This window comes from Pteropus medius, unplaced genomic scaffold (assembly GCF_902729225.1).
Source record: "Pteropus medius unplaced genomic scaffold, Ma_sr-lr_union100, whole genome shotgun sequence".
Lineage (NCBI taxonomy): Eukaryota > Metazoa > Chordata > Mammalia > Chiroptera > Pteropodidae > Pteropus > Pteropus medius.
The window spans coordinates 15,137,750-15,164,340 of record NW_024346062.1 but is presented as its reverse complement, the minus strand read 5'-3'; the positions used below and the strand labels follow the sequence as shown (position 1 = coordinate 15,164,340).

The following is a 26,591-nucleotide window of genomic DNA, read 5'->3' as shown; positions in this document are numbered from 1 at the left end:
TCACTGAAATTCTAAATTAACTGAGCATCCTATATTTTATCTGATAACTGTACCCTCGCTCAGCTGTTGCCATCCAGGAGGGCGGGCCTAGGATAGCTAGATCTTCAAATCTCTCAAAGGTTAACAGAAATCTGGAATTTCTTGTGGAATCTTATTTCTAAGTTTTAGCAACTAGTTCAAAATGTTTTAAAAACACATCTGGAGGGCAGATGATGGCAGTAGGCCATCAGTTAGAGACCTCTTAGATTACGATCTGGAATGCAGAATAAAACGTATATACCATTGGAAGAATAGTTCTAGTGCATATTAATCATGTCTTCTGCATGTCAGTGATTTTCTGAGAACAGGTGTAGACAGAAGAAAGACGAAAAAAACTATGTAGTCACAATACCTTCAGAGGAAATTGGAAAAGAGAGAGAAAAGTTGGAGACTCTGGATACCACGTATAAACAATTCCTATTGGACTAGATTTGGTAGAATCAGCCCTGTGGCTTAGAGAAGTCAGGATATGCTCTGGAAATTCAAATATGTTTCATTAACCTTAGTCAGGTCAGCCATTTTAGGATAATATTAAGGAAAACACAAAATTTTCCTTTATTTAAACCCTACAAGGAAGAGCATCCAAAGAAAACAATAAAAAGTTATTTGAGTTAACATTTACTATAATAAAGCAAACTGTAGCTTCATTTTAACTTCTGTTTTTAAGTAAGCATGTTTATGTTCTTTGGCACTAAAACTGAAACAATTTTAATTGAAAAATCTTCTATATCTCTCTTAGGTAAAAATATTTCCTCTGAAAGTGTGCAAGTCCCAACCCAATTAAAATAAAATAATGGCTTTCCAATCAGTTGTGGGAAGGAAACATTTAGAGAATTACTATGAGGCGATTCAAAAGGAACACCATTAAAAATGATGAATATAGGTAGCTGAACATTTTGCTGCTGCTAAATTGAATTCAGTGGGTAGGCGGAAGAGCTTTTATTTACTTGGTGCCAAGCCGTGATGCATCCATATAAATGGTCTGGCATGTGCAGCATTATGAGTCAAACAGCTTTGCTCCAGTAAAATAATTCTAGATGCAGAGTTGCCTAGATGTAATTTCCAGAATTCTATATTCAGCATATAGAATTCAATTCTTATTTTTATGAAAATGGAAGTAACAGTGTATACTTCTCAGCAAAAAAAGAATGAGGTTCCTAACTATCCTTACTTGGGGTCTGAGCCTTCAGTTCAGAGCTGGATTCCAGATTTCTTAGTGAATTGTTTAATTAATTAATCAATGACTGAGTATAAATATGTATTCAATCATGGATGATATTAAATATATTTAACCTTCTATATGGCATAATTTCTGACCTATCAGAATGGATACCGACCCAATCAGAATAGAAGTTTGCTGTAAAAAAAAAAAAAAAAAAAAAAAAGAAAGAAAGAAAAGAAAAAAGAAAAATGTATTCCTGTACCAGTATATCAGCACTATTAGCACTGTACGCATCCAGGGAGAGGTACCTTGAGAGAAGGAAAAAATTAAGATCAGACTCTGCCTTCAGGAGCTGTATACTATAATTGATGTTTATATTAGAAAGTGAGCTCTCTGATTATCATTTTATTCACTGGCTCAGAGGAATAAGTCTCAGAGAAGAGAAAACGAGGAAAAGCCTGAAAGTGGAGTACCACAACCATCCAGTTCTCTTCTTATCCATAACATTTAATATGATGGTGTGGTTTGGAAAATTGGTGTAATTATTCCCCCTTCCCATGTAATTTTGTGGCACCTCCTATCAATAAAGGGCTGTTTATTTCACTTCCTTTGAATTTGAGCTGGCCTTGTGATTTGCATTGACCAATAGTGGAAATGTGCCAATTCTGAGCCTTGACCCCAAAAGGCATATATGCTTCCAAACTCTTTCTTTGAAACTTGCTGCCACCATGTAAGCAAGCCTGGACTGACCTGCTGAATGATGAAAGCACATGATCCAATCACCCTGTTGCCCTACTAGAACTGTCAGCTGACTAGAGATACACAGAGAAGCCCAGCGAAGGCCCATCTCAGCCAAATCAGCAGAGGAATCCAGCTGACACAGAGACTTGTCAGGTACAATAAATAGTTGTTGTGTTAAGACAAAATATTTGGGGTGGTTTGTTGTACAGTAATGGATGATGAACACAGTCGGCCTGGTTAATTTTAGAGGAAAGAGTATAAACTAGAGTTTTATTAGCAGACAGATATAGATTACTAATGTGTCAAGTTTCACAAGAGTGTCAGGCATGAATGCCAGTCTTCCTCGTTTTTATAGTGCTGAAGTTGACAAAAAGGTAGCTGTTTGAATACAAAGAAATTGGGGAACATAGAACATAAACATTGTTTTTGTGCCATATTACAGTAAGAAATAGAGAAATTTGCAATAGGTAGCCTCTATATCATTTCTCACAGATGCTACAGAAAAAATAGGTAGAAACCAAACTTGCAGAAACCTTTTCATTATAGTTCCAAATATATTATGTGAAAACTTTCTGAAATTGAAATGGACCTGATAAAAAGATATTTCTTAATAAATATGTAACCACAATGTCATTTTAAATGCCAATTTACCAAGGATCACTTGGGAAAGAAGCTGATCTTTTTCTTCGTTTAAATGGAAATATTTGGGTCCATGGGGTACTTTTGATTTAAATGTCATTGATTTTCAGCAAATAACAAGAATGCTGGCACTGAACATTTAAATATATATTTAATTATTTATATATTTAATAGATATATTTAACAACATATATTATATATTTCATAATATATATATTTCTAGGTACCGAGACAACATAGAATTAGAGCTGGACAGTTGTCACTAAGGGGTAAATATTGCATAAGTTCAAGGATAATGAGAAACCTGAACTTCAGGAAAAATCATAGTGTCTGTTATTTCAGAAGAATTATAAATGAAATGGACATTATTGATTCATAATGCCCTAAAACTCTGACAAGATGGCCAACTGTCATGGCTGGCTGTTAGCTCACTCCTCTAAAATCAGCCTGGAAGAAACTATGCAAGTAAGATAGAAACATAGATCTAAGGAACTAATATTAAAAGAATGAGAAGCCCTTGTGAAACTAATACTAAAAGAACGAAACAGAGGATTACTCTGAACTAGTGTGTGTGTGCGTGCGCGCGTGCGCACGCACGTGGGGTGGTAGTGGTAGTGGTGGAATGGGGGTGTCTCAGACGTGGAAGAATAGTGGAAAAATGGGCCTACACTGTTATGGAAATAGCGACTAGGATGGAATATATTTAAATTATGTTCTTGCATATCCTCCAGAATCTCATGAGCCAATCATAGCTTGTGTCACTCATAGATGTTAACAAAAATAGGGCAGTTAGAGGAAAAGCATCAGGCAGCTTGAAAGCCTGTGGGGTGAAAAGCTAATACAAACAGGTGCATGCTGCCCTGCCTGGCCTCAGGCAGTCACTCCTGCACTGCTCCTCTCAGCTGAGAGCCAGTGGATTAAAAGCTATAGTTTCATGACAATCCCTGACCAAATGAGTTTCTTGGAGTCATGGCAGCAAACAGTAGTTTTAAACAATTCTGTGGTATGTGGAGAAATTGGACTCCAATTACCTACTAGATATTTCCCTTTGAATGCTTTATCAGGCACCTTACTCCAGAATAGAGTTTTTTTCTTAAAATTTACTCCTCTTTCTGTTTTTGTTTTATCAATGGATGGAACTATCACCCATACGGCCATCTAATTCAGAAACTTGAGAATCATCCCAGACTCTTACAATGTCATTTGTTATTAAATCAAGTCATATTTTCCTGCTAATATCAATTTTCTTCATTCCCACTGCTAGTGCCTTAGACATAGAATTTTAAGTTATATAGTACCATATAGAATTTATATAGTACCGTATAGAATTTTGCTGCCAGGTTATTGTCTCTGACTCCATTAACATCAGAGTGCGCTTTCTAAGACAAAAATTTGATCACACAGCAGGATAAAACCTTACCATCTTCCTCTCAATCTTATTTCCAGATTTTATATTCAATTATAAACCATTCCACACAGGTAAGATATACAATATCTTAAACAGAGAGAAAAAAATTTCTTATGCCAGTACTTACCCATCTATTTTCTAAAAGTTATTTTTCCTTATTAAAATGATGCCATTTTAATACTTTTTGAAGGTCTCACTACTACTTCAGTTTATAATGTTAATAATAATAATTTTTAACGAATGATTCTGACTTTTCCAGTATGTGACTTAATCATTTGTTAATTTTTCTAATTTTTTTGCCTAGATAACTACCCTCTCCCCAACTCAAATGTCAACCACATTCTAATGAAAGAACTAAGGAAATGATGCAAGAAAAAGATCACTCCTTAACTTTATCAGTTCTTTTCCTCCCCTTGTCAGCAGCAGTGACTGCTCAGCCACCAAAAGAAATCTCAAGTCCTCTAAATAGGATAATTCATTCTTTCTACTGAAGGAAGTAGGAGAGAGCAGGACTTCCTTTTGTGTTGCCACCTTGTCTCTTCAGTTTTTCTAAGACAATTTAGTATGTTGTCACAATCGTATATGTAAATTTAATATACAGAATAATAGCTATTATCCTGTATATTATAAGTATAAAGGGAAATGTAAAGCTCTGATTAATTTTGACTCTTCCCAGAGTCTCAGAGTGAAAGCTCTCAAGAAGTTAGTTAGAAGAACCTTTAGAGGCATTCCCTGGATTTTGATTTCTCTCCTTTATCTACACTGAGGAGGTCTGAGGATTCCTTAACCTTAAATCCCTATACCCATATCTTCTCATTAAGAAATCCCACCTCTAACCACAAGTAGCTACTCATCCCTTCACCTACTCCACATTTATGTCCAAATCTATGACATTCTGTCTGTATAAGTAGTCTGGAACTCTGACGAGCAGACAGAAGTCCCTTAGAAGAATGGCAGGTAGAAGGGCTCAGGCACTCCAAGTTCTATAGTCTAGTCTGAACTAGGCTCCTCCAGCTTGGATTTTATTTTTGATGTCTTCACTAATTTGAAATGAAGCTCATTTAGATCTTTGAACCTATTAGGTTAAACACAAGATACTTCCCTAGGGTGGGCAAAATTTTGGAGCTAGTGTAATGATATTAAGGCACATCTCCCTTCCTTTTAGCATCAATGGGCCCCCTACTGCACACTTGAACATTTGGGCTCTTTTCTAGTCTTCCCTTTGTTCAAGCAATATAAAAAAGGAAATATATTATTTATAATGGCTTCTTCTTTTGGAAATGTTCAAGACTGACCATTCTGGGAAGGATACAATTAAATTCCTCACTATTTATCTTATGGAAATTGAGATGAAAAAAAAAAGAGAAGAAAATCATAGCCAATTCTTCCCAATACATTTATTTTTGCCCCTTTCTCCATGTCTAGACTGTTGTGCCTGCCTTATAAGTTCTGATTTTCCCTTTGTCAGTTAAGTCCAATATGTTATTGTGTAACTTAGTACGTGACATGTAACTCGCAAATATATAATGACTACATAAATAAATTACTGAATAAATTTTCAACAAGTGATAATAAGAATGCTGGCACTAAACATATATATATATTATATATTTATATACGTAAGTTTGTGTATATACATTTATATGTATATATATATTTCTAGATACCAAAATGATTCAGAAAGTTGTCACTGAGGAGTAAATAATGACTATACGAATAAATTAATGAATAAAGAAACAAAGTTCATGGTGAATGTACATGGCAGATGCAGAAAAAGCCTTGGCTTTTTAATTGTGGTATATTTTACCAGCTACACTTGTGTTTTCTGCTCAGAGAAATGGGTCGTTTGCCATTTTGTGAAATATAGAATATCAGAAAGGGGCATTTAGAATATTACTGCAAAACAAAACCTTGACACTACTGTCCCCAAACAACATCATAGGTAACTGAACTTCAAAAGAGTTTTTTATTAAAATGATAAAAGATTTTTATGCCACTTGGGTTTATCCAGCAGCTCCTCTAGTTCTATATTTAAGGACCACAGAGTACTGAGTTGACCCCCTGAGGGAGAAGCCAGCCAGCTATTCATCCTTGATCTCTAGCTTTCACTTTCTCAGCTCCTAGAGCTACAGTGACTGAAATCCCCAGATAGTCCAGAGTATGGCAATTAAATCTTAGTTAACTAAAACTCTGACATATCTCTATCTTGCTAAATAAGACTATTCATCGTCACTCCCTCATGAGAATTTATAAGCACCCACTGTTTGCTAGCATTGTCCTGCCCATTTTAAGGATTTCAAGTAGATTATGAGCTAGGTGGCAAGTAGAAGAAATGCACAAAAATGAATTGGGGAAAATATAAGAAAATTCCCTTAAGCATTAAGAAAAGGTATATATTTTTTAGTTTAAAGAAACAAAGAGAGAACCAGGAAGAGTTAGGAGAAATAGAATGTTCAAGTAGCACTGTAAAACATGCGTAGAGAAAAAGAGCACAAAATGGAGTGGGGTAGCAAGCGGAAAAGCAGTCACTGATGTGCTCAACTCCATCTCCCAAACCCTAAATTGTTTCTTCAGCTCTACTCCTGATAATACATACAAAAAATACTCACATTTACAGAGCACATAAAACACCTTTTGTTAACCAAGAAATGCACCTAAAAGAATTAATTAAAATCACAGTAAAATAATTGTTTTTCTTCAATAAAACTTATTGAGAGTTTTATGTTTTTGTTTTGTTTTGGCATAGTAAATAGAACAAACTTTGAGTGAACAAAAACATTTACTTTATCATTATACATTCTGATCACGTGCCGGCTTCAGGGTGAATCTAATATTGTTAATGCATCTGTAATAATAGTACCTAAGATTCTGTACTCACGGTCAAATAAACTGACCAAGGAATTCAGAGAGCTCCGCGTGTCACCATCCAATATTGCTGAGGTTAGAGGAATTATGAGAACCAGGAAATTTTAAAATTTATAAAACAAAAGGGAAAATAACTATAAAAGATGAGATCCAAATAGGCAAATTTGTCTAAGGAGGAAAACAGATGTTGCTCAAATTTATTTCCTGTTTCTTCCTGTCAATGATGTAATTCTCTGAACTCAGACATTAAGCCCAGATGGTGCAGCCAAAGGGAGATCTGTGGCCAGAGAGCTCATCTCGACCAATTTTGGTAAAAATCTATTAATTTTTTATTATTGTATTCCAGTCCTCATTTGCATGAGTTTCAACTGCTGAATTTCAAAAAAATATTTTAAAAGATTTAGTCAAAAAATAACCACATCTAGTCAGATTCAAGCAAGAAGTTATTTTAAAAGATTAGCAAAATAAAATACAAGCAGTGAGAACTGTCCTTGGCAGCATTCACTGAGAAATGAATTGTATGATTAGGATTACAAGTGCAAGCACATTACTTAATCTAATATTATAGGGGATTAAAAGCAAGTGAAATGCCTTATAAGACAAAAAATGGGTTGAAAATAAAAATAATTATTCGACTTAAGAAATTTGAAAAACAAAACAAGTACACAAAATATGGACACAAATGAATAAAAGTAGACAAAAATTATTTTTAAAATGACAAAAATTAATGTCAGATGTCTGACAAAACTAAACAAGTAAAAATGAAAGACTCAAATAAACAAATCAGGCAGAGGAATGGATAAATAACCATAAATACAAGAGAGATGTAAAATGTAATGAAATAAAATTATGAATACTTATTCACTAATAAATTAGAAATGTTTGTCAATCTTTCTGAATCCCTACATAAAAATGAGCAACCAGAACAAAACCAAAGACAGTGGAAACAATTTACAAAAAAAATAAGTAACACGGTTTCTCCACAAACCCCCCAAATGCAAAAGGGTAAACCACCAACTACAAAATGATCACCATGGCATTATAATCATGGTCAAGACCTAATGATAGTGTCTAGTGGCATACTTGAGTGATAAAAGAGTGATAAAATTAGATTAAAAAAAAAACACAAGGAAGCAATTACTCTAAATGCCAGCTTAGTGACTATTTATGACAGAAGGAAGGGTATTGTGACTGGAATGAGAACTATGAAGGGGTTTATGGGGTGGCAGGCAAAGTTCTATTTCCTTGACCTGGTTAGTGTTTGATTTACAGTAATTCCAAAAATTGATAATCACTTCTGTGTATAGGTAGTTGGATATTCTTTGGTGGTTGTACTTTTCTGTTGCATTAAAATTCCTCCAAAAATGAAATAAAATATGGTAATAGATCAAGACCAAATTACCAAGAAGCCAGCATATATTTTCCTGACAGCCCAAAGTTAAAAGCCAGAAAATCCACTTGTCATCTATTGCCCTATGCCTAGCCTCAAGAATAGGCTCTGAGCTTCTTTAATAGCTAGGTCATACCTGATAAGTAATAAAATTATACACATAGAATAGTATATTTAGGAATATTGCTCATTCAAAATTTTGGAACTTCCCAATAAATTTTAAACTAAAATATTACTAATATATAATCATGATAAAGATGATATGCAGAGATTTTGTGATTAACTGCTTTTACATGTGACAGATTTTATTCTATCTTAATCTTATATAAAACTACATTAAATGTATTCATTATGTTTTATAGTATTAAAATTAATTTTACATATATATTACATTAGATCTTTCCAACATCTCTGAAAATTAATTCGGGTGCATTTAATACTAATTTTTTCACTCTAACTTGAGAGAGTTAACTAATTTGCCCAAGGTTACATAGTGAGTTAGTGGAAGAAATAAAATTCAAACATAAGTGTTAGATTTTTGTGTCTAGTGGTTTTGCTACTTATATTAAAGGATTGATTTTTCCGAATTTGGAGCTTAGTACAGCATATTTGGCAATTAAGCCCATGGGTTTAACCTCATTAACTTAATATTATAACTGTGTTAATTAACACATAAAAGACAAGCATAGTGAAATACTGAATTCTACCTGCAAAACATAAGGGATCCTCAGAAATCTTTCCTTCTGCATTCAAACTCATCAAAGATCACTAGGCAACCAAAGTAGATTAAAGTAATAAAAGGAATGGAAAGCTTATTTTGCGTGTCATCCACAAACAACCCTCACAAAGTCTGAAGCAATTTCAGAGAAGCAGATTTCCTTAGAAAACCTAGGGTTGCAAGTTTATTGCAATTAGGGTAGCACCAAAGACATTAACATAGATAATGAAAATTCTGTTTCGTTTAAGAGTTCCAGATTCCAGTTCTTTGCCATGCAACCTCTGGGTGCTTAGTATTGACATACCAACTCCAAGCATATGTAAGCGAGCTCGTTACATTTGTCTATCACAGCTATCCATGTTTAGTTTTTAATCCATGTCAGGAATAAAAATAAATGACATAAATGAGAACATAGGCATGAATTACAACACTTCAGTTATGTAAGCTGTCCTAATTTTAACTACCCTCTTTGAAAAGGAAATACCAATCAGATATAAACTATTTCTGTCTATTACTGTATAAAGCCTATTACCACATTGTTTTACAAGGATTTACAAACCAAACTACCCTACATACCTATTGATCTCTCACAAGGAATTCTGGGAAAAAATCAATTCAACAAATGAATTCAACAAATATTTATTGATCTGCTAATAGTGCCAGGCATTGAAACAGGTACTACATATATAAAAACAAGTAGGAGATAGGCTCTTTGCCCTCAGTTAGCTAACAACCTAGGAAAAGAAAACAAAGGAAATCAAATAATCAAAATGTAACTCAAGTGCATTTTTTACCTGTGCTTTTTAAATTATAATCTTTTATCTATATCTTATATGACCTACAGTTCTGCAATAACTCAAGCTCTCTGAGGACATAGATGAGAGAATAATTAATTCTACACTAGGGTGAGGGAAATCAGATCTGTCGTTTTAGAATTGTAAACTGCCAGTTGACTCTTGATTTTCATGTTAGCTCCCATAAGCAACTTAAAAATTATATCACCTCCTGGTAAATTAAACATTTGTTATTTTTAAGACAAACTATTTATTTATTTATTTATTTATTTATTTATTTATTTATCTGTCTGTCTGTCTATCTATCTATCTATCTATCTATCTATTTATTTATTTATATTATGGTGGCATTGGTTAACAAAATCCAGTAAGTTTCAGGCATACAATTCAACAGTAAGGCATATATACATGGCATTGTGTGTTAACCGCCCATAGTTATATTTCTTTCTGTCACCACATATTTGACCCCTTTTACCCCATTTACCTCTCCCTTTCCCCCCACCCTCTGGTAACTCCTAGTCTATTGTCCATGTCCATGAGTCTCTGCTTGTTAAGACAAATTAGTTTGTTTCAGTTCTTTGTGTCTTATATGGCAAGTAATCCAGAGATAAGCCCAAAGTAAATTAAGCAAAATAAAATGAATTAATTTGAAATGATGTGATGCTATCAAACCTACGGAAATTGGGAGGACAGATGGTAGAAAGCACAGGAACTAAAAATGATTTGTAGAGCTACAGAGCAGAAACTCATGAACAGTCCCTTCAACAAGCTGTTGCCATAAAAAATAAAATTCAACCATTTGTTAAGAGTATGACATATAAAATACATGTAAAATAAACATCATGAATTCATCACCTATAATAATTACAAAGCAAATACTCATGCAGCAGCTACTCTGATGAAGAAATAGAGCATTAACAATACACATAGAAGCCTTGAATGTGTCCCTTCCTCATTACAATCCAATCGCTTCTTCCTAGAGGGAATTAAAATTCTGACTTTGCAAAAATAAATTTTTGCTGCTGTTGCTCAACTTTTGTAAAGTTCAAAAATAGGCAAAACTCTTTTTTTGTATTGTCTATTTTTTCTCACTATAATTAAATTTAAATTTTAAGAATGAATGAGTGAGGAGAAAGGGAGAGAGAGAAATATAGAGAGAGAAATAGAGAGAAATGGAAGATAAATGAAAGAGATAAAAATGAGAGATACACAAGAAGGGAAGAGGAGGGGAGGGGAGAGGAGAGGAGAAGAGAAAAGATAGAGAGAGAAGGAGGAGAGGAGGAGGAGGAGGAGGAGAGAGGAGAGGAGGAGAAGATTGATCTGTGCCAGCCTAAGCAGAGAACAGCTCCACCCTTTACTGATGGTCCCAATAGAAACTACATCAATCAGAAGAGAAACAGTACAGTACCTAAAGCAATACAAAGATGCTAATACCAGCAGGAAAGTGAATCAATGCTGGCTAGGCAAAAGTGACAAATGTCTACTATATCCATGAATTTTCTATAGAGTGCTTCTATAGAAAAAGTTTCTATGTAGTAAAAGATTTCCAAATGACAGAACACTATCCAATTTGGAAGCATACCTCTTGACTCAATCAAAATTGAAATCTTGTCTCAAAATTTCTTGTGGTGACATCTGACTATACCTTCTCCTCTTTCTCTATATTTTAGACTTCATTTAAGACGTTGATCTATTTCTGCTAAGAAGAGAGATAAAGCCCTTGTAACTATCTTCCTGTAGATTAAAAGGCAGTATACACATGTCAATATGACAGTCTGTTTAAGGTTCACCTATTCTGAACTATGCACTGTGCTAAGACTCAGATACACATTTTTATTTAATTTTCGTTTTCATTTAATTTTTACAGTGATTCCATGAAATAGGTAGTTATCATCCCTATTGTATGTGAGAGGAAAAAAGAGATTTACATATGTTAATAAGAGAATCATAAGAATTGCCATTCCACTTACATAATCAAGGACACGAAGTCAAAATTCACTGGTCACTTGGGTGCTGTCAGACATTCTTAAGCCAACAGGGTTTCTAGGTATCAATATTATAAGAGGAAACTTGGAAACAGAAAGAACAACCTAAAAAGTAAATTAAAATTTGTTTTCCATTTTGAGATACTCTATGGGAAAAAGTCTGTGTTGAACAAGGATTAGCATCTTAAACCAGAATTTGCCAAACTTTCTGATAGGAATTATGTTAAGCTTGACAGCAGAAATTATTTACTTGTAGGAACAAATAATATTAAAGCGTAGTTCCTGGCTTTTGACAACATTTAAATTCAATTTTTTTTATCACTTGTTATACGAGTTCTATAAGATTACATATATCAGCATATTTATATTAATAAAAAATAAAGATATGGATATCGTAGCACATTGTTATGCTAAGTCCAGTGAATCACATTTCTCACTATCCACATCTTGTGCGTTGCCCTTCTGCATGAACTTGGTCATGTGACTGGCTTATGCAAATGGAAGAAGCACATACACATTGGGACTCACCCTCATGAAATACTGCTGCCACCAGGTGAGGAAGCTCACTTAAGGACCATATGGAAAGGACCATTAGGGAATATATGGACATATGCAGCCATTACATATGTCCTTGGCAAGCTGAGCTCCCAACACACTTTCTAGCTTAAAAAATACATGAGTGAGACCAGGGTAAAGCTATAAAAGAACCATTGAGACAACCCATGGAATTGTAAGAAATAATGTTTCGCTGCTTGAAAAACTGAATTAAAAGTAGAATTTTCAGTCTATTCCAAGTCAGCAATATAGAATTAATTTGGAAATTTGTACCAGAATTGGACAGCTCTTATAACACAAATTTAAAAGTTAGGGTATTGGCATTGGGACAAAGCAGTGGGTAGATGCTGGAGCACTAGTAAGAAACCTGATGTTAGAGCTAAAAACATGTCTTGTAGCATTTAGGCAATGGCAAGACTGTTTTCTGAAGTATTTCGGAAAATAGAGAATATTCCTAATAATTCAATAATGAACTTGTACATCTGGCAAAGAATTCTAGGCAGAATGTTAAAAGTGCCAATTGTCTTCTTTTAGCTGTTTATGATAAAGACAAAGAAGAGCTAAAAAAGGAATTTCAGTTTGTAAGATGAATTTAGAGAACATATAAAGAAGCCAGAAGTTCCTTGGTTGAAAAATAAAATTATTTTACACAGTCGGTCTCTCTAGCTAGCACTGCATTCTCAAAGAAATATATGCCCCTAAAGTAATTATCATATTAGTGGTATGGCTGGCTGTAAGACTCTTTGTTAAGACCTCAAAAAGAGTTAAGGAGGTGCCTAATCAACTCTCTTAGTTGGAAAGAAAGACTTCAAAGAATCTTACAAGCATTGTCCTACAGCAGTAGCAGCCACAAATAGAGTCTGAAGTTAAAGAAAAAAAAAAAAAGCTGTATTTAGAATAATTGTAGATGTGGCTTTAGGAGTATCAAGTGAACCTCAATCTGACTTAAAGAAAGATCACACATTTTTAAGAGAATTTATCAGCTTGAACTAAAAAGGACTGAGGCAGATTAAAAGGAAAAGTCTCTGACTCTCCAATTCATTAAGGACAGTAAGTTGAGAAAGCTACTCAGCTGCAAATGCAGGTCATTTATAAGAAAGAAAGAAGAAAAGAAAGAAAGAGAGAGAGAGAGAAAGAGAAAGAAAGAAAGAGAAAGAAAGAGAGAAAGAAAGAAAGAGAGAGAGAGAAAGAAAGAGAGAGAAAGAGAGAAAGAAAAGCTAGAACCAAGTTCATAAGCCAGGACCAAATTCACAGAGATGAGAGTCAAGAGCAACAGAGAACAATATTTTAAAGAATGACTCCCCAGGAGCAGAACTGGACACTAATCAAGGAATATTCTCTGCCCCCAGAGTCCTAATAACTTGTTCCTGTCTGGCGTTTAGAATTGCTATGGTCCAATGACTTCTATATTCTTTTTTTTTTAGGCGAGGCAACCCTTGGCTGACCTCACATATTGCAAGGAATTTGTCAGCTTACAATCTCTTATTTTTTTGTTTTTCACACCTACAGCACCTGGTCTTCCTAGGTGGTCTCCCATCCAAGTACTAACCAGGCCTGACCCTGCTTAGCTTCCGAGATCCAATGGGATTGGGCTTGTTCAGGGTAGCATGACTGTAGACTCTTTCTTCCCCTTTTTGAATGGAAGTGTCTACTGCTGTTACCTCTTCTTAATTCACTAGTCTATGTTAAGTATGGAAGGGCAAATAACTTGTTTTTTTAGGCCATGAGTATTTGGATCAAGAGGAGCTCCACCCAAAATGCCTCATCCATACTCAGACCTGATTCTGTTTATGAGATCATGGGCTTCTTAATTGATGCTATGACTGGATGAAGCTATGAGTGTTTAGGAGGTGACTAGTGTATTTTGTGTATGAGAAAGATATGAATCATTGAGGCCAGAGGTTGGAACGTTGTAGATTGTTACCAAAATGGAACCCAATGAATCACACTTTCCTGTAAAAAATACTCTTGTGAGATCCCTTCCCTCATGGGATTTGCTTTGCCAACGAGACATCAGCAATGTAATGCGAGCAGGGGCTTGATAAGCATTTGCACACTGGGGCTTGAGCTCTTGAAGCATTGCTGTCACCATGTGAGGAAGCCCAGTCTCGTCTTTTGAAGTATAGAAGATACCACATAGTGAAACATCAAGCCATTTTAGAAATTTATGCTGAGGCCAGCCCCCTGGCCAATCTTCTAGTTGGGTGCAACAGTAGCATAAGTGAATCAGGTGAAGGCAGGAAAAGAATTACTCAAGTTAGGAACCAGTGTTAATTTTTCTGTAGCCTTTATCATTCTTAACTAATACTGAGAATTAGTAAACATTCAATTAGTACTGGCTAATTAATTCACTGACTTTTCCAAATCAATTGTTATTCTTCCAGGGATATTCAGTTTTCAATATTTTACATATCTCTCTATATAAATATATAGCATATTTAAATGTATTTAAAGTATGAATTTTGCGAGTTATCCTCAGGTTTCTGGAACCACCAAAATAGAAATTTGATTTTGAATACTGATTTTACCTTCCGTTTTTGAGCATGTTATGATGTGGGAATAGAAGAAATTTGTTAAGAATTGTACAGCTTAAACCAAGTCTAAAATCACTGAAATATGCATATTCATGTCTGGTGCTTGAGATATAACTTAGAAGTCTGAATTTGTCCTGAATGATGCTGGGAGGGCAAGGAGTCTCAAGTTTAAATGCCACAGACTCTTACTATAACTACCAAGTTTTAGTAGTTTTTCTTGAATAAATGCTTCCAAATATGTTGTATTCCTTTAGTCAACTTCCAAAATCCTCAAATTGTTGTTTTTGATAATTTTGTCCAGTTTTATCATTGCTTTTTGTAGAGAAGATTTGCTGAGGTCCTCAGTAAGCAATTCTGGAAGTCCTCCCCCCCTATTTCTTCTATTTTAAGAGTTCTTATTTACTGTCTTTTAATTAATTCCTAAGTGATCAATTATTATTCATTTACACAGATCTATCTCCATTACAATGTACATTATTATTCACCACCGTTTCCTTTCTTCATCTTCCCCTATCTTTAAGACGCTGTTCTGGTTCATTTGCTTTGTTTGTTTTGTTTATATAATTATTTTCTCAAGTATTTTCTTCAGAAGGTGTACATGAATGATATGCTCTATATCCACAGTCTTAGCAAACAAGAACTGTGTTACACATGGGTACATTATTTTCCAGGGAACTTTAACTTCTGTGAGTGATTGAGCATAAAGGCTAAGGATCTCATGCAAGCAAGTGAGCTTGCTCTGGGTCCCTTATGGAATCATGAGCAAGGAAAATTTTGCATCAAACCTGAAAAGAGACCAGCAAAAATCTGCTTACAGATCCAGTGATATCTTAGGAAGTAAGTTAAATTATATGTATGACAAAATTCTCTTTAATAAATCAAGATCCCAAGTTTATCAGCTTATGAGAGCAAGCCTAAACTCATGCTATATGCATTAAGAAAAGCCTAGATTAATAAATTGATATAAAAATTGGACTAGAATCAGTAAAAGTGCAGAAGCTCAGTTAGAAGTATATCCAATATTAACTCAAGGGGAGGGTATTTTATCCACAGCACTCAAAGATTTTTAAAGGAAGAAAATATCCGAGGAAGATGAGTTCATAGGTAATTATAAAACATGAGAAATCTCAATGTCAGAAATACAGCCATCAGATTTTATAAAAGGAAAAATCTATCTCCAAAGAACTAGAGCAAATACAAAAATCTGAAAGGATACCGAAAATAAGTACATTTAATTTCTAAAAAGATGTATTAAGTCATTAACTACATAAAATAATAATTGAAATTATGAAATAAGAGGGAGATTTGAAAAGTATCTTTAAAAATCTTTGATATAAAATATAGTAATTGAAATAAAAATTATTCCACATGGATTAACTATAGATGAGATATTGCTGAAGGGGTGTTAATAAATTAAAATAGAGATTTCAGACAGAGAAAAGGAAAGAAATGTGAAAGAAACACCATGAAGAACATGCATCATCATGCCAGACTTCTTCCCCAAACTTCAAACTTGTATATTCAACTGCCTCCTCAACATTTAAACTTGGACGCCTAATGGGCATTACAAATTCGATATGTCTAAAATTGAACTGTTTCTTCCACCAAAAACTGCTATTCACCAGCTTTCTCATCTCATTTGATGCCAATTCTATCCTCCAGTTACTTGGTCAATATTCTTGCTGTTATCTTGACTTCTACGTATTTCCATATCTTAAATTCCATATAGCAGGGGTCCCCAATCCCCATGCTGCTGATCAGTACTGGTCCATGGCCTGTTAGGAACCAGGCCGCAGAGCAGGAGGTGAGCGGCAGGCGAATGAGTGACACTTCATCTGTATTTGCAGCCAATCCCCAGCACTAGCATCACTGCTTCAGCTCCACCTCAGATCATCAGGCATTAGATTCTCATAGGAGCACTGGTCCCTGGTGCCATAAAGGTTGGGGAAAATTGCCATATAGTATCGACTTGTTGATTCTAGTTTCAAAATATATCTAATATCTGACCATTTCTCACAATCTTCCCTAATATCTCTTTGGTCTGAGCTGTCATTATCTTTCACCTGAGGTGACAGATTACTAAAAAAGTCTCTTAACTGGTCTTCCTGTAGAACCATTAGTGCACTATAGTCTAGTCTCAACAGAAGAAAAGTGTCTCTTTATAGAATAATTAATATTATGTCACTTGAGCCAAACTACTTTAGTTTCAGAATGCATAAGGGCAGAGTCGGGTGGGAGTTATGGAGGACCATGAGCCTGGTCACCTACAGGAGTTACAGACTCAAATGCCAGTAGGAGACAGACTGACTGGAAACATAAATGTGTGTACTGGGAAGAGTTTAACACAACAGGAAGTGGTAAGGCCTGTGGCGAACAAGAAAGTAAATGACCAATGAAGAATATCAAACATATTACTCCAAGCTGTATTTCTTCGTAGGATGTAAGTCCTCGTTTCCATTAAAAAGTACTAAGTGAACTAACCTACCACTGCTGTGTTTCTGTTGCAGTTTTTTGCGTTTTTTTTTTTTTGCAGTTTTTTTTTATTGCTTAAGATAATTTTTTAAGTGGGAGAGGCATTTAGATATTTAATATATGGTTCCAAAAAAAATTAACACTCCTGATTCTGTGCCTAATGTTCTAACTGAAAGAGTCACTTAGGTACTCTTAGCGTCTACTCTTTTATTCTAAAAATAAATTCAGTGCTTAGGCTTGATCAGGCAACTTGATCCAAGTCCTTGTTGGCTTTAACTATGATTTTGCTTGTGTGCAACCCAGACTCTTGCAGGAAGAAAGTCTTGGAACTGACACATAGATCTCTTTCCATATGGTTTGCACATGCATTTTCTGCATGCATGGATAATTCAAGGGCATGAGAAAACATATGCAAACGCTATTGGGCATAAAAATTTAGACAATTCTTTGAAATGTTGATCTGTAAATGTTTAACACCTGCACAATACAGGATATGATAACGTCTCACAAAACTACAAATCTTCCTTGGAAATATAAGTGGAAATAGTCAGCCTGTGAAAAGGAAAATAAATCTCATTCTTTCTGCAGAAGGGAAAATTTCTAAAAGATACCAATAGTCTGGCTCTGGGTAGAATACAGGCATCTTTAAAGTTCCCATGTATTATAATATGCAATCAAGTTGAGAAATTCTGGCTAAGATTGTGGGTCAACATAGTTATTAACATGTTAAAAGCACAACAAAGAGACAAAAACTGAATTGACATGAATCTTTCAGAAAAGAGTACAATTAAAAAATAACTATGAAATTCAGACTATTCATATTTTAAATTTTAAATATAAAGCTTTTCTACTTTTATTCCTAATAAAAAGATTAAACTGCAGTTAAAATATTTAATGTGCTTAATGGAGGACATGAAAGGGAAGCAAAGGCAAGTCTTCCTTCTCACCAAACATTTAGTAATCTGCCTAAAGCACTGATAGAGCATTAAGAAAAGGAGATGATATAGGTGAGATGAGATGTGCAAACCAGAGAGAAACAGAGAGGCTGATTTCATTTGAACAAATTTCAGAGCAATATTTTAACCATAGAGGCATCCTTTTCATTTAGGCTCATATCTATTTCATCCTTTTTCTTATATAAATGGTGGTTATTTTTCTTAAGAAACTTTTTGTTTCTTTAAAATTCTTTCTTAGTATTCAGTCATTTTAATAAATGTAAAATGCAACAAAATTTTGAACTAATCTCCTAGTTAATTCCTTGAATTAAAAAATACCAATAGCAATAGACAGGATTTGTAGTAAATATTCACCAGTGTTGTATAGTTACCTATTCTAGGAACATTTAACATCTCATTCTTACTCTTAATCTACTAAAAAAAATCATTAGACTCAACATTTATGCCGGTGACAAATTACAAGAGTATCTTCAGGACACTCAATAGCCTTTTGCTGAAACTACAGTCAAGTTGCCAGTTTCCAGTGACATTCTCCAACAATTTGGCAAACCCTTTGAGTTACAAATCAGCAGGTTTAATCTCAAACATCTGTGGACATTTAAGTTCTCCGGAAAATTGGCAAAATTATCCTAAGGGATAAAAGACACTTGAGAGTTATATCAGTCATCCATCATCTCTCACAATCATTCCAGCAGAGCAACAGTTTTAGAAAATTGGTGCTGAGCTTGCTCTCTTGTCTTCTCATTCTTGCCAAACTGGCCTTTCTTCTCACTCTCAAGTGCCACATAAGGTGTTTTCATGGTGGAAATTGTTCACACAAGCACTTATCATGGCTGATTGATGGTCAATGCAAGACATGAAAAATGTGACCCCTCATCAGACATGTCACACAGCTGCCCTAAACCAAACTGAAAATGTGACAATAAGACAACTTGTAATGGGCAAATAAGAAAATAAATGGAGAAGGCATAAGAGAAAATTATGCCAAGTGAAGATGAATTGTTAAACTGTGAATTATTCAATTTTATTTTTTTGGCTTAACCTTACTGTGACATTTAGTCCAACATTTACCGCTAACTGTGCAAGGTTTATGCCAATTCCTCCTCTGTCAATGCACTAAACTAAAAAAAAAAAAAAAAAAAAAAAAATCATCCCATGAAAATGACCACTGAATAAATGGATAGTCAGTAAGTAATCGTACAAGAATCAGTCTGTAAACTGCTTTATAGTTTCTCTCTTGAAGCAGTATATTTAAGACCAACAGTTCTCAAAGTATGGTTTAGAGACCCTTACAAGCTCCCAAAACTTCTCAGGGAATACACAGGTCAAAACCATATTCATAATAATACTGAGATGTAATGTATCTATCCATTCTCATTCTCTCATAAAGAAATGGAAGATTTTTCCATAGGCTAAATAATATGTCCAAAATTACCTGAAAAGGCTATTAAAATAGTTCCCCCAATTCCAACTACATATCCGTGTGAGGCTGTATTTTCTTCACTGACTTTAACCAAAACAACAAATTACAACAGATTGAATACAAAAGCATATCTGAAAAATTAAGCTTTTTTCTATTAAGTCAGACATTAGAAAGATATGCAAAATGTAAAACAATGACATCGTTCTAGATATTTTTTTTGTTTTTGAAAACATGGTTATTTTTTATAATAATATAATAGTTACATAAACATGTGTTGGGTATACTATTATGTAATTTAAAAAGACTGTTAAATATTTTTTAAATGACTCGACTTTTACTTTTAATTCAGTAAATATAGATATAACCCACATAAATAAGAGCTTGAGGTCCTCAATAATTTTAATGCGTCCTGAGACAAAAGGTTTGAGATTTGCTGTTTTAGACTATCCTTAAATGTCATCAATTTTGTCAACATTCTGCATTATTTATGATTACTCTTTCTTAAAAAGATAATTCTGCACCTAGCACACAGATTTTGGTTTTTAATACCACTATCCAGTTAAAGCAACTGGGATTTGTTGAAGAAACGGTTAGTTCTAGAACTTGGGTAGGGAATATACAGGATAAGCCAGGATCATCTTGCAGTGCTAGAAAGAAAGGAATCGATAAAACAACAGCAAAATAAACAGGAAAACAATGATGGAGGTATGTAAAAGGACACTAGGACCAATCGAAAGAGCTCCCACTGGCCAAAGGTGGAACAATCTGAGCAACAAAATAAAGTAGTATGAAATTATAATCCAAAGTACGGAATAAATATTTCATTTCACACTGATAAATAAAAACTTGACTAAATAAATAAGTGAAGAAAAGGCACAAAATCCTGTGCAGAAGAATTCAAACATTTTAGGTAGATACTCCTCCCTGAAGGTGATAGAACATAACTCCCCACACCTTAAGTGTGAACTGCCTTCCCAAGAGCATAGAAAGGGGGAAAAAAAAGAGTAACTTTACAGTGGAGAAACCTGACAAACAATGCCTCAGCCAAGTGGCCCATGCAACCTACCATCAATGGTGATAAATTTTGTTGATAATATATATGTACCCTCGATATTATGTGATGAAATTGCACTTTACCTCCTAAAAACCCATAATCTCAATATAATCATGAGAAAAACATGAAACAAATTCCAATGAAGGGGCATTCTGCAAATAACTGACTAGTAGTCTTCGAAACTGCCAAAGTTATCAAAAACAAGAAAAGTCTGAGAAAATGATAGTCAAGAGGAACCTAGGGAGACATGGTAACTAAGTATAATGTGCTCTCCTGGATGAGATCTGGAAATGGAAAAAGGACATTAGGTAAAGAGTAAGGAAATCTGGAAAAAAAAAAGGCTTCAGTTAATAATAATATATCCATATTGGTTCATTAGTTATAACAAAAGTATCAAATTTATGTAAAATGTTTATAATAGGGGGAATTAGGTACAGGGTTTATGGAAACTGTACTATTTGATTTATTTTTTTGTAAATCTAAAACTTTTCTGAAAAAATAAAGCTTATTTAAAAATAAGTTAATGTGAATATATTACATTTTTTGGTCAAGCTCTAAGATGACAAACAGAAGAGAAATAATTATTGAGGAGACACTACATCGATGTTTCTCAAAATGTCATACCAGGAACTCCTGTATGAGAATTTGCCAAACAATAAACCAGGTTCTCGGAATCATCCTAGCCAGGTCCTACTGAAACAGACTTTGGTGGAAGTAAGGCCCAAGAATTATCATTCGAACAAGTCTGAAATCCATTGATTAATGAGACATGATATATTATTGGTCACAAAAAATCCCTCTTGCACTTTTTTAATGTAGACTTCTTCCCATAGAGTATCTAATCTGAAAGTAACAAAAATAATCTGACCAAATAACAAAAAGCAACAGGTCAAACTAACAAAAGTCTCTTCAATGAACTTGAATAAATAATTTAGGCTTTATATATTTTAATTATTTGCAATCAGATTAATTATTATTGTTTTCAACAACATGACTCAGAGATTTCCAAAATGTATTTCTCTCAGTACTAATCTAATAGATAACTGATACATTTTATAGGTTAGGCAGAAATTTACTCATCCCTTATGTACCAAACTAGACAATCACCCTAAAATTAATCATGCTTCATCTTACTAAGCCTAAAAATACATAGGGAAGAAGAATTAATTTCACCTAATTTTGATTCAATTTATAATATATAATGTGAGTAAAGAGTTGCTTCATCAAACCTTAGTTTTTTATGAAAAAAAAAATATACATTAATAAATAAATAAAATTTTAAGAGGAAGTAAAACTTCATTATGATGGAATGATCAAGAAAAAGAAGGCATTACAAGAGTGGCTGAGGGAGATAATGAACAAAAAGAGAACAGGCCCCTTCCCTTCTAAGTCCTTCACAGTAATTCCTGAAATTTCTAATAACATCAATCCTTCATAGAGCATTCCCTAGGAAAGGCAATATGGTTTTGCAAAGCAGACACTCCTGGGGGATGTTAAGATTGTTTTTCTGATGCCATTTGATTTATAGAAATGGAACATAAGTTGTTTTTGTTTCTTACTCTTCCATCATTTTAAAATATATTTTTATTTTTCAGATACAGTTGGTATACAATATATTAGTTTCAGGTGTACAACATAGTATCAGACATTTATATAACTTATGAGGTATGCGATCACCCAATAAATCTAGTACCCACCTGACACTATACATAGTTATTACACTATTATTGACTATATTCCTTATGCTATACCTTATATACCTATGACTATTTTGTAACTACTAATCGTACTTCTTAATCCCTTCTCCTTTTAACCCAACCCCCCAGCACTCCTCCCATCTGGAAGCCATCTAAATATTCTCTGTATCTATGAGTTTCTTATACTTTTATTTTGTTCTTTAGATTCCACATGACAGTGATATCATATGGCATTTGTCTTTGACTGACTTATTTCACTCAGCACAATACCTTCTAGGTCCACCTATGTTGTTGCATTCATTCTGTTTTTATGGCTGAGTAATATTCCATTGTGTGGAATACATATATATATCACCTCTTTATTCATACATTAATGGATACCCAGCTTGCCTCGGTATCTTAGCTATTGTAAATAATGCTGCAATGAAGATATGTTTTCACATAATCCTTTGTAGTGTTTTGGGTGTCTTTAGATAAATAAACAGAAGTGGGATCACTGGGTCCTTCTTTGTCTCTTGGAATAGCCTTTGTTTTCAGTCTATTTTGTCTAATATAAATATTGCTACCCCAGGTTTTCTTTGTTTCCATTTTCATGAAGTATATTTTTCATCCCTTTACTTTTAGTGTGTGTGTCTTTCATTCTGAAATGAGTATCTTGTAGGCAGCATATATAAGGGTCTTATTTTCTTATTCATTCAGCCACCCTATCTTTCAATTAGAGCATTTAATCCATTTACATCTAAAGTAATTGTTGATAGATATATAGGTATTGCCATTTTATTATTTACTTATTTTATCTTTTCTCCTTCTCTCTCTTCTCCTTCTCCTTCTTCAAGTCCCTCTAACATTTCTTATGATACTGGTTTGGTGGTGATGCAGTTTTATTGTCTCTCTGTGCCATGACCATTTAGCTGTCTGCCACTCAGAAAAATATTTCTGCTGCTCTTTGAGCTCTGCAAGGGCACATGGATATTATAGAGGGCTGCCTCAGTCCCACTGGCCTAGATACCCACACAGATATATTCTGTACCATGCTGCGGTACAGAGAAATTGGGGAGACTTTTATTTCCTAGGATCTGCCTGGAAAAAAGAGCACAGGATCATTCCACTCTCAAAGTTCACCAAGTACACCTGGGGTGGGGGATGTTTCCATCTTTTGGATTTGGCAAGTAAGTATAAAAAATAGGGGAGCGGGGAGTGTATCTGGCCCTCTTTCAGGAATCTACCAGAGACTAAGAACAATGTTTCCTTTTCCTTCTCACCACTCCCCAGTGTGGCTATTCTTTATATAGTCAGTGGGATAGGATCAAACCTGGCTCTTATTTATCTTGTATCTTTCCAAAAAATTTTGTGTTGTACTTGATGTTTTAATTCAAAAATTAAAAACTTGACTCTTACTCTCTGCTTTCTGCTGTAACCAAACTGCCTTGATGCACTGCATGTCTCATGATCTAGCTGCTGGAATGAGAGCAGGTGACAAAGCAATTTAGAAACATTAGAAGAGGGGAGAAATACATAAGTTAGGATTACAAATATCATTCTGCCAAATGTGTGTGTATATCCTAGGCAATATGTTTTCTGTATTTCTATACTTTTGGTTCTTACTAAAAGCACAACTGATATTCCTGAAAAGGATATAAAACTGAGAGGAAATATTATCGGAGTACAAAATTTTTTCAAAGTACATCTATTTCTGCTACCGATTATTTTTCCATTCAGGCCAGCTTAGTTATTCAACACATATACACTCATCTTGGGTAAGTTGAATTGGCTGCCTCCTCAGCACTAAAATTATATGAAATGGAATTGAGACATTAGCCTACATGTATTTTATTTATCAGCAAATATTATCTTGATAAATATGAGAGGACAGCATATAGATGTTCTATGTATACACAATTCTTAGAATAGGTAGAGAATCGAGTATTAGGAAATATTTATGTGTATATTTTCATTAATATCTATTTTAAATTTTAATCTTAGTCTTAGACAGCCTTTTTTCTTTACTAAGAAGCCAGAGGAGATCTTCCCTATCATCAATTTCATTTTCAATTCTTGACTGACATGCACATTCCTTCCAGGAAAAAAATACATGGAAGTAAGTGATTTTAAGTCATTTATGGTCAGGTGCTATTATTCACATTTTATCCAAACCCATAAAGTTTATCCACAATGAGAGTTCAACCTATGTAAAATTAAATAATCAAAGAATATAGAGAAATGATAAAGAAAAAAGAAGAATGAGGATCAGCGTGTTTCTTGAAATCAATCAGTAACAAAGAAGATATTAAGAACGCTTTTTAGATGAATGTAATATCCTATACTACTCTACTTCTAAAATGAGAAGTCACAAATTTCATCAAACTTACAAAAATTGCTTCTCTAATTATATTCAACAATAAATTGGGGTCACTTCTCAGTCATATCTGAAAGTGTAAAGATGAGTCAAAATCAATATAAAGACAGCTCTGTAGAAATGAAAAACTCATGAGAAGTATCTGAACAAATTTCTCTGATAAAAACCTACTCAAAGAAATGCCAAAACAAACACACAAAAAATAAAACCTATATTCCAGAAAACTGTCCCCAAACAAGATTGATTTCTTTATGTGAAATTAATATTTAAAAAATACAAGGCGATGATTTTTCCATAAAAGTTTTTATTCATTTACACAGGGCATTGCATGCCAGAAATCTCTATTCTTTCATAGAGTTGAAAGCTCTCAGTGACTGTTACTGGGGGGTGTGTGTGTGTGTGTGCATGTGTGTGTGTCTGTGTCAAGTGCATATCAAGTTGCTGTGGCTCCAGGAATTCTCCAAATTTCACACCCAACTCTTTCCCACCTGGTCACTCAATGTTTTTGTTTTTCTTTTAATTTGCTTTGCTTCAGTGCCAAATGTTAATCTAAGAAATAAAACATTATAGTTCATATATATTAGTTTAGTTACCATAGGGAAAAAAGTTTAAATATTCTAAATCTTAATCTTTATGAATAATCCAGCCCTTACACTGTACATAAGGCAAAAATTAATCATAACATTTTTTTCCTCCCCATCAAAGAGCATGATATATTAGGCTCACATCTGAAACATTTTTACACAGAGTCTGTAACATCACATTATCCTTTCAAAGCATTAAAGTGAATTTTCCAATGATCATTCTCATGAATTAACAATAATTCTATGTGCTATTGCTGTTTAATTGCAATTTAGGTATTCTGTACCTGAGAAGCATAACTTTTTTACTCTTTACATCCAACCCTCTCATCTAATTGGCCCACTGAGAAAACAGTTCTCTTAGCCCTTATCTTTTTTTCCACTTCCTGAATAATTGTAAAGGATATAAATCTGCCTGACAGCAGCTCTGTAAAAATGTGCAACTTGGCCCTTTTATTGGTTGTGTCCCTATGTGCTGGACTGACACAAATTGCCTTCTGACAAGAGCAGGATCAATTAAGCTGATAATAGTAGAGTTGTGTGAGAACAATGAGACCTACCTCCTCCACCATAACCATAACGCCAGAGCTTTCATTATACAGATTCTGTGACTCCATCAATGAATAAAAAGACACATATCTCCTATTAAAGTCACTTGTCACTACTAGTTGGCTATGTTATTCTCTTGAAAGTGAAAGTGCTGAAACCTCACTGAGTTGAGGACAATGAAAGCAACAAGGACAGAAAAAGGCAGAATAATAAAGACTCTGAAAAACAGGCAGAACGCAGTTGTGGCACACAAACAGCTCTGGAACCTGAATGAAAATACCAATCTGATCCTAATTTTATTTTAAAAAGTATATAAAATTTTTATCGGGCCTATTTATTAATGTATTAAATGTTGAGCTTGATCAAAGATCCATTAGCTCTCATTGGTGAAAAGCAAAAGTAGGATTTCTAGCCTTTATCTATAATTAAAGAAAAATGAAAAATCAATTTTTATTTGGAAACCAGCCAACGAGATATTATCTGTCACTATATCTACATCTTGGTTATTGAGAATGCTGAGTTTATATATTTTTTTTCATATAATGCAGCTTATTTTATATATTTTTTTCATATAATGTAGCTCTAAATGACAGGTGTATCTCAGAGGGAAATCTACCATCTGGAAATAAGGTCCAAAGTATTATACAATTTACTATCTAGAAAACAGATTCAG

General features: G+C 34.1%; 1 long non-coding RNA gene and 1 pseudogene across 2 annotated transcripts in view; both read right to left on the bottom strand.

Annotated features, from left to right (window-relative positions):
• Positions 1-26,591, bottom strand: part of LOC120612575 (uncharacterized) — a 382,790-nt gene that overhangs the window by 87,405 nt on the left and 268,794 nt on the right. The window lies entirely within an intron of this gene.
• LOC120612675 (uncharacterized) lies at positions 13,797-13,915 on the bottom strand (annotated as a pseudogene).